This window comes from Helianthus annuus, chromosome 14 (genome assembly GCF_002127325.2).
Source record: "Helianthus annuus cultivar XRQ/B chromosome 14, HanXRQr2.0-SUNRISE, whole genome shotgun sequence".
NCBI classification, from domain to species: domain Eukaryota; kingdom Viridiplantae; phylum Streptophyta; class Magnoliopsida; order Asterales; family Asteraceae; genus Helianthus; species Helianthus annuus.
Genome location: NC_035446.2, coordinates 100,991,861 through 101,008,252, shown reverse-complemented (window position 1 = coordinate 101,008,252; position 16,392 = coordinate 100,991,861).

The following is a 16,392-nucleotide window of genomic DNA, read 5'->3' as shown; positions in this document are numbered from 1 at the left end:
GCGGTTATAATGATCTGACGGCTAAAAACTGACCACGTGCCAACCCCTGATGAAATGGTAAATAATGGAGGACAGTTGTTTTGACAATCACTGATGGATCAAGCATCAGTAGTTACAACGGTAATGAAATGAAGCAGTGGGTGTATCAGTGGATGGAACAATGATTTTAAACATCAGTGTTTTTGAAGAGCAGAGGTTGACTATCAGCAGTGGACAGACTTTAGAGAGCAGATGTTGAGGCACAACAGCATTTTAGGTACAACAGTGGTAGAAAATAAAATGAAGACTTTTATTGCAACAACTGATAGTGCAGCAGTGTTTTAACTTTTGACAAATAATGTTAGCATCTGCTTGTTCAGATGTAGAAATTGATTTTGTCTTGTGAAATCACAATATCTTATCTAACATCTGTTTGAGCACCAGAGATGCAATTCTTAACAAAATACATTTTAGATGTATATTATCAAGATTAAATTGCCAGTAGTTATCTACAGAAATTTTGTTCAAGGTTTTGCCAAATGTCCATTATTTCAGACAGTGATTTAGCATCCCAGATGATGAAGACATTTCTACTAGAGCTACTCATTTTGTGTCTAATTACTTGAACTAGAACATGAGTATCTCAGTAGTTCAAAATCAATTTGCAATCAATTTATGATTTGTGATAACCAAACTTGAGCTTAACATGACCTTGATATGTGTGCCATTTCCTTTTGATCAGATTTAGAATAGTAATTTCACACAAAAATAAGGAAATTGCATCCTGACCAGAGAAGAACTTTTACTATCAAAAATGAGTAAAAGTACAAAATATATTTTATAAAAAGTAATATATATCTGGTTTTCTTTAGAGAAAAACACCTTAAAAAAAATTAAAGGATGTTTTGAAAAATCAAAAAGGATCTGACAGCTTTTCAAATAAGTTCATGATCATATCATTCTCAAGTTATTTTGACCATTGTTTGGGGTCATTTTCTTTGACAATTGATTGTAAATTCTTCTTTTAAGAACAATCACTGGAGATGCCATAGTTACCTGAACGATTCCTGTATTTGATGAAAGCACACAGTTGCATGATTCCACTGTTTACCCAAACTTTGACCTCATAAGTGTTTTATGCTTATCTCTTTTTCTTTTGGATTCAAAAGTTTTGAGATAACCACACTTTGAGATTTGTTCATTTTCCCTTTTTACCCTTCCCATTCACAAGTATAGAAATACTCACTGAGAAATGTTATTTTGAAGAAGTTTAGTCCAGAATCATTTTGAGGTAATGTTTTGAGAGATCTGGCCACATTTGTGTATGTTTTATTACCAGATCTCACATTACGTATGATTTGGACTGTTTTGACACCTTATTTTCTTAATGTGTTTTAACAAAGTTGTTTTGGTCCTTTTGAGGATTCTCAACTTGCCTTTGAGCACATAAGAAATTTTGACTAAAGCGTATTTCCCTCTTTCTATGTCAGCAGAACACTAGTGTTTAAATGAACATAGGTTTTGCTGATCTGAGGTGCATACTTTAGTGTAAACTTATGAAAACATCACAAATTTCATAACAACAGTTGAAATCAATTTTGAATGAAGATGAACACACCATAGTTACCAGATAAGTTTCCAGATCTGGGAATTATGAGTGATTTGTGCATGACATCACCAGTTGTATGATATTTGTGAATTTTATGACATCTTGGTTGTTTTACAGAGCTTTTGAGTCATCATTTTGAACATGATTTCTCGTTACTCTGTTTTTCAACTAAAATACGACCAACCTTAGTATCAATGAATTGTGAGCTGAACCGTTATGTCAAATTGATTGTTAGATCGAATTTGACTGTCCAAGCTCTGATACCAATTGTTAGGATCGGAGGCTGTCATGATTGTGTTTGTTTGTATAAAATGAACATTCAGAATATATGAAATTATGTAAAGTGCAGCGGAAATGGATACAAACTTTGTAAACGCAACCAAAGAGAGAAATAGTTTGTTAAACACTTGTTTTACTTTGAGTCGAATGATTACAATGAAAATCAAAAGATTACAAGCATGCTTACAATACTAAACTCCCCCTCAGCCTGATATCCCAAGGTTGGTTGCACAAGATGAAAGGATTGAATTGAGGAGAAGAACTCACTCAAAATGATCGAATGTAACAGTACAGAGTACTGTTCCATTTATAGGCAATCCAATCCACTGACGCATCTTAGCTGACGTCACCATGAAAGTGACATCTAACAACCTAACAAACTCTATCTACTGATCTATACAACTACTGCTTTGCTAACTACTGATATTATATTGTATTACATGAGATAAATATAAACTGCTGCTGCATCCTTCCACTGCTGTGAACCCAGCAGTACTTGTCATGATCAGTAGTGCTTGAACCAAGGCAGTAGATTGAGCAGCAGAGCTATTAGTCTTCATCAGTCCTTGTGTAGAATCAGCAGTTGTAGGTCAGCAGATGTTTATAGAAGCAGTACTTTGGAGCATATCAGATGTTTGAGCCACATTCAAGGGGAGAGCAAGGTGTAAACTGCTGTTTATTTGAAGTCCTCGGATGTGATCCGGTTTTGGCTTTACATTATCTGTTCCTCTGGTAGGGTTCAATCCCAACAATTTCTACACCATTATTTTTCTTTTTCTTTTTTACCACCTACCCAAAATCCCCCTAGTTAACCTCTTTGAGCTTAAACCTTTTCATTTCTTAACCCAAAACAAGCACCCTTTTACCCACCAAAACCCTTTTTCATTTTAAACCCTTTATTTTAGTAACAAGGCTCGTTTTTTTCGTATGACTTGCTTATGAAAAAAAATGATGATGATGAAGCCAAAAGAAATAAACAAACAAGTTTATCAAAAAGAATTTTGTTTGAAAGAAATACTTCATCAAAATAAAAAGTTATGAAAAATAAAAAGTCTTCCGAAAACCGACGCTTTTTACGCCTTTCGCCCTTTTACTAACCATTAACCCAACCACCCACCTTTAGCCCAAGCCTAACCCTTCACCCCAAAAGTCCTCTTGATGTTTACAAAGGTGTATAGTTAAAAAAAGAGGAGGATTGATTGCTTGGCAAGCTTATGGTAGGAGAAAGTTCCATGCCGCTCTCGAGTGATTCACTAAAAATACATTTTCAGCCGAGTGTTGAGTGATCCCCCGTGACGTATGTGAACTTGTATATAAATGGAATTTTAAAAAGGCATGTTATGCCCTAATAAATAATTTATCTTATGAAATGTTTTAAATAAATCATGACGAATAGGATTGTAAATAAATAAAAATAAAACTTAATAAAGAATCTTGGAAATCCCGACACTCTATGACAAGCCCAAAAACCTTATCTTCTACCCATTCCATTTGGGAGTGTAAAGCCACATTATAAAGAGTTTTGCTTGAGGACAAGCAAAGATTCAAGTGTGGGGGTATTTGATGTGCACAAATTGCAACATATAAATTACATCAATTGTGGCATAAAACTAACCCCTTTTTAGTACTAATGTTGGAAAAAGTGTGTTTTTGTCTTCCTTTTGTATTTTCAGGATTAAATGAGCTCAAATGAACAAAAGAAGAAAAAAGACAGCTAAATCTAACATAAATACAAGAAAGGGGATAAACGTGGCATGCCCGACCCCCCGACAGCATCTTCCCAAGCAAAAACAATAGAACAGAATACTGAACACGCCCCGTGCTCAATGGGCATGGGGGCGTGCCCAAGTGTCAGCAGAGAAGACAAAGTTGTAGAAGCTTCTATTGCCCACCACGGGGTCGTGCTCAGCGGACACGGGGCCGTGGTCAACTCTAAGATTCGCAGAATCTAGGGAAATCTTGATAGTACAGATACGCTTCTGCACACGGGGTCGTGCTCAGCGGACACGGGGGCGTAGTCAACTAATGCAGACAAACTACAATTAATGAAGAAAGAGAAGGAGGATGGACACGGGGCCGTGCCCGAGCTGCTGTTCAGGCTATAAATAGGGGTGCTTGGCTCATTTGAAAACCATCCCTTGGCACACCACCTCTCTCACACTTCACCCACCACCCACCACCATCGCAACACCATCATCCACCACCATCATCCATCATCTATCATAGAGTGTGTGAGTCGTCTCGGGATCCAAGATTAATCGTAAGAGTTCTTGATAACCAAAGGCCATGTTTGCCTAAGTCTCTTACATCACTTGGTGAAGACAAGTGTTTAGTGTAATACTTTTTATTTTTATTCTTTTCGCACTTTTTATTTGGTTATGTATTAATGACTTTAATAACTAGTTTCTTATGTTGAAGGTGATTCTTCCTTATCGTTTGTCCGTGGTGTCTTGGCATTATTTTACTGTCTATATAAAATAAAAGATTTTCACCATTCATATCTCTACGGCCTATATGGAGATATGTTGGCTACCTGGTCGGGGGTTAAGGAACAGTTTGGTAAGAGTCTTGCCATTGTTCAGTGTATAGATCCTGCAAAGGACCTGGGTCAAATTTAGCAGGACCTCCTTCAATACCCACCGGTATTGGATGGCGGGGGTCCAAACTCTTTGATCCCCTCATAAGTAAGCTACTATTAAAACATTAACCCGGCTACTTAAGACTGTATCCATGCTGACTCAGACTACTTTGCCGAGGGTAACGTCACCTTCAAAAGAGGGGCCTACCACATTATCCATTAATAACTTAATTAATTATCTTTCAATAATCCGACCCTTTAGGATTGTATCCTTGCTGACTCAAACTACTGGGTTGAGGGTAATGTCACCTTCAAAAGAGGGGCCTACTACAATAACTAAGATAATCTCTTAAAATGTGCAAAAGTGCGGAAATAATCAAAGGTTACACTATACACGCGTCGGAACCAAGTGATTCATCTTGTCTATCTGTTTTTATTTTTATTTTATTTTGAGTTAAATGCTTGGTTGGTCCCTGTGGTTTTCCAAAATTTCACACTTGATACTAGTGGTTTACTAATTACACTCGTGGTCCCAAAACTTGTCAAAAATGCACTCTCTTGGTCCCTAGCCCTAACCTCTGTTAATTTTCTCAGTTAACTATATGTGAAATGACTATATTACCCTTAAACAATTAAAAACCTAAAACTAAAAATTAAAAAATTAAAAAACCCACCACCCCCACTACTTCTCCAAATCACCACCACCACCATCACTGAACATACCCAACCCAAATTCAAAATTACAGATATCCCGTTGGTTGATAAAATTACTCATCCTCCATCCTCTTTCACCTTCAATTCAAACCCTTCCCAGAGAGAATCATACCCACAGCCACTGGCGACATCTTCTCTTTCGCTCTACCCACCACACACCTCCTCCCTTTCATTCCATGGCATACAAACCCACATCCTACCCCATCAAATACTCTGATGCAGAAGAATCCCTAGTCGCCGTCGTGTCTTCCTATGTGCGACCACATCTTGGACCTGCGATGTGTGGGTAGATGTTCAACGAAGGTGTTGATTTGCAAGAATCATGTGGCATTTTACTTCAGAAATGAGAGAGAGAGGAATCGAGAAGAGAGAGATGAGAGGGAGAAAGAGGGGCGGCGGCGATGAAGATATGTCGGAGGTGCAAGGCAAACCACCACCACAGCCGGCGGCGCTGTCTTCATATATGTCTGTTGTTGATGGTTAGGGTGAGATTGGGGGTGGGTTGGTGATGAAGATGACGATGGTGATGAAGATATGCAGGTTGTGGTGGGTTTTTCAATTTTTTAATTCTTAGTTTTAGGTTTTTAATTGTTTAAGGGTAATATAGTCATTTCACATATAGTTAACTGAGAAATTAAACAGAGGTTAGGGCTAGGGACCAAGAGAGTGCATTTTTGACAAGTTTTGGGACCACGAGTGTAATTAGTAAACCACTAGGACCAATTGTGAAATTTTGGAAAACCACAAGGACCAACCAAGCATTTAACTCTTTTATTTTTCAGCATTTTAGTTAGATTTATTTTTTCTAGTTTAAAAACCTTTTTTCTAACTTTTGATTTGATTAGACGTTGAGGATAACCGGTACTAAAAGCTCTTGTGTCCTTGGACGACCTCGGTATCTTGCCAACACTATACTACGCTCACGATGGGTGCACTTGCCCATATGTGTGTTTGGTGTTATTAAAATATCGTGTTTTACAAATTTAAAACTTGACTAACGTGTAAAAAGGGCTTAAAATATACTTAATTCCATATACACACCAACCCGCATCAAGTTTTTGGCGCCGTTGCTGGGGACACAAGGATTTTAAGAAAGTTAGGAATCAACGGCCTAATCGTTTTTTTTTTTAATTTTTCTATTTTATTAGGATTTTTCGTAATTTTTTAGCCTCTGCAGAGCTCAGCACGGGTCGTGCCTGCTGAACACGCCCCATGCCCAATTATTGGAACTGGCAATCCTGTTTTAAGTCAGACAGTAAGTTGAACACGGGGCCGTGCCCACTCAACACGCCCCCGTGCCCAAGATTCAGTTACTGAAAACAGAACCGTAAGATCCCAACGGTTGGTAATTTCTGACACAAACATGAGTGATAATGATATTTTTTTACTTTCGGCACTCTTAGAATGTTATTTTCTAAATTATAAGCCCCACTATATAGACCCTTTGTTTTCCTGTATCCTTAAGAGGGGCGAAAGTAAAAATAATCCCTATCTCTCCCTCGAATGCGCTCAACCGGACCTTCTAGGAGAAATGCTTCTTGATGAACTATTTCAATTAGAAGATCTAATTCTTAATTGGTTAAAAGAACTTAAGATGGATTTCATTGATTCATCTCAAGACGATACCCAAGAAGAATTGTTGGGATCGCATTCGAATAAAAACAACTTCGTTGTTCCCGACATTACCTTCAACTCTAGCGAAGACTTGGACGATAGTCGTCCCTGTGCCGATTGTGCCGTGACGGATTCTACATCGACGTAGTATAGTATTGGCAAGATACCGAGGTCGTCCAAGGACACAAGAGCTTTTAGTACTGGTTTATCCTCAACGTCTAATCAAATCAAAAGTTAGAAAAAAGGTTTTTAAACTAAAAAAAATAAAACTAACTAAAATGCTGAAAAATAAAATAAAAATAAAAACAGATAGACAAGATGAATCACTTGGTTCCGACGCGTGTATAGTGTAACCTTTGATTATTTCCGCAGTTTTGCACATTTTAAGAGATTATCTTAGTTATTGTAGTAGGCCCCTCTTTTGAAGGTGACGTTACCCTCAACCCAGTAGTTTGAGTCAGCAAGGATACAATCCTAGAGGGTCGGATTATTGAAAGATAATTAATTAAGTTATTAATGCATATAGTGGTAGGCCACTCTTTTGAAGGTGACGTTACACTCAGCTAAGTAGTCTGAGTCAGCAGGGATACAGTCCTAAGTAGCCGGGTTAAAATATTAATAGTAGTTTAACTTATGAGGGGATCAAACAGTTTGGACCCCCTCCATCCAATACCGGTGGGTATTGAAGGAGGTCCTACTAAATTTGACCCAGGTCCTTTGCAGGATCTATACACTGAACAATGGCAAGACTCTTACCAAACCGTTCCTTTAACCCCTGACCAGGTAGCCAACATATCTCCATATAGACCGTGGAGATATGAATGGTGAAAATCTTTTATTTTATATAAACAGTAAAATAATGCTAAGACACCACAGACAAACGATAAGGAAGAATCACCTTCAACATAAGAAACTTGTTATTAAAGTCATTAATACATAACCAAATAAAAAGTGCGGAAATATTAAAAATAAAAAGTATTACTGTGACACCCCAGGAAACCATGAAACTTAACTAGCTTCCTTAGTGAGTACGTACCAAATTTCGGGACGAAATTTCTTTCAACTTGGGGATAATGTGACAACTCGTAATTCGAACCTATCTTTGTGTTTAATGTAACGTATGTGAACGTGATGTGATTATATGAACTTGGTTGATTAATTTAATGCTATGCTATGTGTTTATGTGTAACAAATGTATGTAACCCGAATTGCACAACAATAACCCAATCGCACAAGCCCATTTGGGCCGTATTTCTTGTATTCAGACCAAGGGCAGCCCATGATGGGTCGGCCCACTCTCTTTTACACGCATAACACTTAGGAGAAAGGGTTTACTCCTCATAACTTGCAAAAACACCAACACACACAAACCCTAGAACTCTCTCTCCTCTCTCTCTCTACAACTCGACGGCAACACCCATCCCATCTCCCTCGAAGCTTTTGATTCGGATCATCCTCATTCTATCTTAAATTGGTTAGTATTTCATGATTGTTAAATGATGTTATGATTTCATGATTTGATATGATAGTTAGGGTTGCATGTATGATGAACAATGAGGTTTATGTGATGATGTTTATGTGAATCGGATGCCATAATATTGATCTAAGAACCGAATGAATGCATGTAATCGGCTGTGTGTTTGTGTGCTCGGATTAAAGCCATGATCGAGTATGATGTGTTGTATGATTTTAATCCCATGATCTAATAGCTAATGTGTAGGTCGTTGTTATGTTTTGAATATGATTCGAGTTCATATGAATTGGTGATGATTGCTTGGTTTGATCGAGTATTTGTTAAGTTTGAAACTGTTAGAATTAATTGTGACAAATAAAGAATGTAACCGATTTCCTTATATTTAGAGATTTCCATAACTGGTCACACAATAGCAATCGCACAAGGGTTCTGATCGCACAAGAGCTCAGTCGCACAAGCTAGAATATGATAGGGTACAACTGATAAAACACTATGTACTATTAGTTATGCATGATCGCACAAGACTTGTGGATCGCACAAGGCAGTGCTGATCGCACAAGTCTTGGGCCTCACACATGTGTTGAACTTTGATACGCTGTTGGGCCGAACAGCCCAAACTACAATCGCACAACCCAACTGGATCGCACAAGACGTCCGGATCGCACAAGTCACCCGGATCGCACAAGATCCCTGTTTGTTATTATTTGGGCCGAGTATGCTGTTGGACTGTTTATATTATTGGCCCGGGTATGATTGAATCGCACAACCCATTGTGGATCGCACAAGTTATGCTGATCGCACAATAGGTTGGGCCGCCTATTCATTGGGCTTATCTTTCGGGTCGCACAAGTATGAAAATGTCATGTTAGGACTATTAATGTGACAATGCGTGTTAGCCATGATCATTACGTGTGATAACTTGTTAGGCTATGTGTAAACATATGTGCATTACTTGAAACCAAAACCTGACTTGTATGGTAACCATATTAGGACGTGGTTGACCCCATATAGCTCAAGTAACATTTCCGTTTATCTGCCAAGCAAACCAAGGTGAGTTCACACTCTTACCAAGGCATGGGATTCCCGGGGTTGGGAATGGGATTGAATGATTACTTGTACTTTCATCGTTACTGGAATACGTACCACTGACCTCATTAGGGGAAGGTCACTTATAGATACAGCTAGACTAGTAACACATGGGAAGCCCCCACTAATCTTCGCACACATGCCTGGAAGGTCGCGATACGAATACTAATCTTCGCACACATGCCTGGAAGGCCGCGATACGAATACTAATCTTCGTACACATGCCTGGAAGGCCGCGATACAAATACAACTAGTCTAGAATACATGGGAAATCCCCACTAATCTTCGCAAACATGCCTGGAAGGCCGCGATACAAATAAATACGAAACATGGTTTACAAAACGAACATGTGAAATATGAAACGAATACTATAACTAAAACAACCAGCTGTGAACTCGCTCAACTTTGTTGTTGACTCGTTGTTACATGCCTTGCAGGTCAATAGGTACTCATGGAGCTTGCACTGGGAGGCGCGGTCGTTGTGGAAATGGATCGTGGATGCCATGTTAAACATTTATGACATTTCAAACTTATTACTTATGTTGGGTTTTACATTTATGCTTCCGCTAAACATTGAAACTATACTTTTGTTTTGGAACACCTTTCATATTGTTTGGTTGAATTACATTTACTATTGTTCAATATGATTGGTGGCTTGATCCTGGTCATGTCACGCCTCCAGGCGGTGATACTCCGCGTGTGGATTTTGGGGGTGTGACAGATTGGTATCAGAGCCATTGGTTATAGCGAACTTGGTTTTAATAAGGGGTAAAAGTTTTTGTTAAGACCAGACTATAACCAGAACAGTGCTTAACGATCCACAACGACGCTTCGCTCCACGTGCAAGACTCAACATTCTAGGTGATATGGTTTAGGTTTTATTGCCTACTTGTTAGTTACATAGAACTTGCTCATGGTATGCTTAGATAAACGTAGCGACTATTGTTTGAAATGCATACGTGCTTACTCTCTTTTGTCATCGCACTTTCGCGAACCTCTCTCACTCATGTTTCTCTGTTGTTATCAAGATCATGAGTGGACGCGTTAACATGACTCAAGTCCAGTTGACGGCTCTGGTTAACGAACAAGTTGTTGCGGCACTTGCAGCCGCACAAGCAGGAGGTATACCCTGCAGTCGCAAACTCACTCTAGGATCTTTAGATCCTACACTCCTAAACCAATTCTTGTGTTAAACCTTGTCCTGTTCTTATACACAACAGGTCAACACGCTCAGCTACCTGTATGCACCTTCAAGACTTTCATGGACTGTCGTCCTAGCACTTTCAGTGGCACTGAAGGAGCAGTTGGACTCCTCCATTGGTTTGAAAAGCTCGAGTCCGTATTTGAGATGTGTGAATGCCCTGAGGCTCGCAGGGTGAAGTATGCCACTGGTACTCTCGAAGGCATTGCGCTGACCTGGTGGAATGCGCAAGTTTAGATTTTAGGGTTGGCAGCTGCTAACGCCACCCCTTGGAACGAATTCAAGGAACTAATCAAGCGGGAATACTGCAGACGTGATGACATCCACAAGTTAGAAGTGGAGTTCTTTAATCTGAAAATGACGGGGTCAGAGATTGAGGCATATACGAAAAGGTCAAACGAGCTGGCCATCTTGTGTCCAACTATGGTGGACCCTCCTATCAGGTGCATTGAGTTATATCTCAAAGGACTGGTACCAGAAATTCAAAGTCATGTGACATCGGCCAACCTTGCTAATATCCAGGATATTACACGCCTTGCTCATCGCCTCACAGATCAGGCAGTGGAACAGAACAAGCTGCCCAAACGTATCGGTGCTACTAATGCTACTACTTCCGCTACTCCCAGTGACAACAAGCGGAAATGGGATGGGGATTCCAGCAAGGGTTCAGCTACAGCTCAGTCCCAGGTACAGCAGCAAAAGACTGATAACTACCAGAGCCCTGGTCAGTAATCTTCTGGCAGTCAAAGTCAGGGTGGATATCGAGGAAACCTCCCAAGGTGCAATACATGCAACAGGCACCACAATGGCCAATGCAACAAGGGTCGTTGCCAGAGGTGTCTCAAGATGGGTCATGAAGCAAAAGATTGCAGGAGCTCATGACCTGCGAATCAGAACCAGCAACAACAACCACCAGCTCCACGAAACCAGCAGCAACAACAACAGCGAGGCAACAGGGGATGCTATCAGTGTGGTGCTGAAGGCCACTTCAAGCGAGACTGCCCCCAGTTAAACCAGAACCAGAACCAAAACAACAATAACAATAATCAGGGCAATGGGAACAACAACGGGGGAAACAACGATAACAACGGCGCTAGGGGTCGAGCATTTGTGCTGGGTCAGGGTGATGTAAGGAATGATCCTAACGTGGTGATGGGTAAGTTCCTTCTCGACGACTTTATGTTACTGTATTATTTGATTCGGGTGCGGATACCAGTTATATGTCTCTGAAAGTTAGTCAAATGCTCAAGCGCACACCAACACTTTAGAACACCAAACATGTCGTAGAATTAGCTAACGGTAAGAGTCTAGAGGCCACACACATAGTTCAGGGTTGTAATCTTATCCTCGCTGGTCAGACTTTCTCTATCGATCTCATTCCTATAGTTCTGGGTAGTTTCGACATCGTCATTGGGATGGATTAGTTATCCCAACAGCAAGCAGAGATCCTATGCAAAGATAAGATTGTTCGTATTCCTCGTTCTGGTCAGGAACCTCTCGTGATTCAAGGCGACAAGAGTGGTGCTGAGGTGGGCATCATCTCTTTCCTAAAGGCCCAGAAGTGTTTGCGGAAAGGCCACATTGCTATACTAGCCCTCGTTACTGACACATCAGCGAAAGAGAAGAAAATCGAGGATATTCCTGTTGTACGCGATTTTCCTCAAGTGTTTCCTGAAGATTTACCTGGACTACCGCCTCATCTCCAGGTCGAATTCCAGATCGAGCTAGCTCCAAGAGCAGCACCAATAGCTCGTGCACCGTATCGCTTAGCCCCATCAGAATTGGAAGAACTATCCAAACAACTGTAAGAACTCTTGGATAAGGGTTTCATTCGTCCTAGCTCTTCGCCTTGGGGAGCTCCAGTACTATTTGTGAAAAAGAAAGACGGTTCCTTCAGGATGTGCATCGACTACCGTGAGCTCAACAAGGTGACCATGAAGAATCGCTATCCTCTTCCACGCATCGACGACCTGTTCGACCAATTGCAAGGGTCGAGCTATTATTCGAAGATAGATCTGAGGTCAGGCTACCATCAACTGAGACTCCGGGATGAGGACGTCTCCAAAACAGCATTTAGAACTCGCTACGGCCACTACGAGTTTCTAGTTATACCCTTCGGGTTAACAAACGCGTCTGCGGTCTTCATGGATCTTATGAACAGAGTATGCAAGCCTTACCTAGACAAGTTTGTCATTGTTTTCAATGACGACATCCTGATCTATTCTAAGAGTCAGGAGGAACATGAGCAGCATTTACGACTCATTTTGAAACTACTTCGAGCAGAACAGCTGTATGCCAAGTTTTCGAAATGCGACTTCTGGCTTCGTGAAGTCCATTTCCTAGGCCACGTGGTAAACAAGGATGGGATTCATGTTGATCCATCCAAAGTAGATTCGATTAAAAACTGGCCTGCACCTCGCACACCAACGGAAATACGCCAATTCCTGGGTTTGGCAGGGTACTATAGAAGGTTTATCAAAGACTTCTCGAAGATTGCGCAGCCGCTTACACTACTGACACAGAAGGGTGTCACCTACCGTTGGGGTAGTACTCAGGAAACCGCTTTTCAGCACCTAAAAGATAGGCTCTGCAGCGCACCTATCTTTTCATTGCCAGAGGGCACGGACGATTTTGTGATCTATTGCGACGCATCCTGTAACAACTCTCACTAAAATTAATAATTTAAAATGATAATTAGGCTATAAGAAAACCCTAATTGAGATTCCCAAGTAATTCTGCACTAACCCTAAAATTTTCGTAACAATCGGAATCAGGATCAGGACCCCTAAAATTCAGGGGGGCTAAACCCTAAATCATAATTATCTTCGAAATTCGTTGTCTGAAATAGGAATTCGTTGAACGACGACTCAGCAGGCCTATACCCACAACAAAGCTACCCTAGGCCATAGGGGTGTGCCCCGCGACACGCGACAGGCACGGGCAAACCTGTCGCGACACGCGGGTGGGTCCCATTTTCAGTATAAATAGAGGGGTTCGGGACTTGATTTCAGACGTTAATTCGACGCAAAAACTCATAACACACACTGAGTTAGACGTAAATTACTATTAAACACACACTATTATCGAGGTGCTGCTGCGGAACAGGGTAATTACTCGATCGCTATTACGATTCAGTTTCCGGGATCAATATACCCAAAGAATGCCTAAGTGCCGCCCACATTGGGCTATGCTTTATCGTTGTCGATAATTCGATAATGAGCCGAAGCATTGTACTTTGTCGTTGTCGATAATTCGATATACGAGTTGAAGTACTATACTTTATCGTTTGTCATTTTGATGAATGAGCCGAAGTATTGCACTTGGACATTCATTGTCAAAATTGATCTCGGGGAATTATCGTAATCGTTGTATTGATCACTAATCCTGTTTTGTGTGCTTTATTGTGAAATTAGGTTAACAGGGATTAAATCTAATTCTATCAATACTAAATCTGCAATGTGAGTTATTCTCTTTCTATAAATTCTTTTATCACAGTTTGTGATTAATTTACAATACTCCAAATTCATTTTCCGGGATTATAATACCAGTGATTAAGTTGATGTAATCACCAAATTGCAGCCAGTATGTGGGGTATTGTGCACAATATTATAGTTTAAATCATTTTAGGTGGGCGTACCTAATTTAATTGATTTACGTCATTCATTGGGGCAGCCAATGGTGATATGACCACTGTCATAGATTCGGTCGAGTGACAAATACTGTGGGTAATTGGTTGATATCAGAAACATGCGTAAAAGATCTTAACACTGTGAATAATCATAAAATGTGTCATTTTCATTAACTAGAATAATTCACTCAGTATTTCCAATGAACCTTACACCAACAATCACTGAACCAATAGTCCATGACCAACCTATAGAACCAGAAGAATGGTGGACTAACGATTGGCAATTCCAAAACATTGTCAACAGTCCTTACTCGTTTCTTCCACAATTCGACCCAGAACCCCTACCTAATCCACCGATGAGCAATGAAAACCTGGCTGAACTTCGCCACTTTGGTGAAGAGTTAATGGATGCAGGGAATAGAATTAGGGAAATAGGGGGACAGATTGCCTGGAAATACGACGAGAGAGAATTCCGTTTCTGAGATGACGAATAGGAGGGTGGTGGAATTATCCTTGTATAATAGTAAAAGAACGTAGAAAAACCAGTTGTACATAATGAATAAAACGTTGTAAGATATCTGTGTGTACTGATGCATATTATACGGATATAACATGAAATCGAGAAATCGATAATTTTGGCTTTATGTGTTGCAAATTGTTCAAATTACTTGTATAAATTGCTAATTGCTAATTATTCATAATTAATTATCATCAGATGGCAAATAACGATAACGAACCAGTAAATGAAGTTAACCAGTCAGAGCAACATCCAGAGGATCAATATATGACTAAACAAGATATCGAAAATATGGTTGCCCAAGGAATAGCCAACGCAATTCCAATGTTCGTTGCTGCTATGAAAAATCCAAGTAATCCGCAACATATTGTACCTAGCAAACATACTACTGAAGATAATTTCAGTAATAGCATCAACAGGGGCAATGACCATATAAATCATGACAATGAATCTCAGCACACCCAGTGCCCTAAGAAGCGAAAGTCTGCAACGCCTGGTTGCACTTTCAAAGAATTTCTTGCTTGTAAACCCGCTGAATTTGCAGGCAACGAAGGAGCAACTGCAACGCTGCGATGGTTGGAGAAAACCGAAGCAGTAATTGCAATAAGTAAATGTGCTGAAGAAGATCAAGTCATGTATGCCTCAAACTTGTTTAAAGAAGGAGCACTAGAGTGGTGGAACACAGTGCTACAGGCAAAAGGCAGACGGGTAGCATATGCTATGACTTGGGACGAATTTAAAAGTCTGGTCGAAAGAAAATTCTGTCCTGAGTATGAAAAGGAACAAATGGCAAATAAATTCCTAAATCATCGAATGACCGGGGTGGATTGTCGTGGTTATACTTCGACATTCTTCGAATATGCGAGAGTGGTACCTAACTTGGCTTCGCCAGAACCGGTACTCATTTCTCGATATATTTGGGGATTAAGTAGCGAAATTCGCAATATCGTTAAAGCTGCGAGACCTCGCACTATTGACGATGCAGTCGAATTAGCTAACACCTTAACTGATGAGCTGATACGCACACGAGATGAAGATAGAAAGAAGGAATTAGCTCAGAAAATTACCCAAGGATTCAGGATGGGTAATAGTAATAATTTCAAGAAAAGAGGGACAGGGCGATCTGCAACTTTGCCATTCTGCAAAGTTTGCCGTAAGAACCATTTTGGAAGATGCAACAGAATTTGCAATTATTGCAAAACAGCAGGACATAGTGAAGAAAACTGTAAGAAGAAAACTGTAACTTGTTTTCACTGTGAAGAAACGGGACATTACAAAACCGAATGTCCTAAACTGAACAAAGTCACTGATAACAAACCCAAGACGGCTGAAGGAACTACTAAGAAGAATGTTAGAGCATTTAAGCTAACTACTCAAGAAGCAGAACTCATTCCAGATGGGATCGCCGGTACGTTTTTAGTTCACAACGTTTATGCCAAAGTATTGTTTGACTCTGGTGCAAACCAAAGTTTTATCAATACTTCGTTCTGTCAAGCTCTTAAGTTACCATTATCTACCGTTAGACAGATCTTTATAGTCGAAACTGCAGACGGGAAATCAGTAGAAATCAATCAGGTTTTGCAGAAAGTAGACATAGAATTTTTAGGTCATAAATTTACTGCAAACCTATTTCCTATGAAATTAGCTGAATTCGATGTGGTGTTAGGAATGGATTGGTTAATAGCCAACCATGCGCAAATCATTTGTAATAAG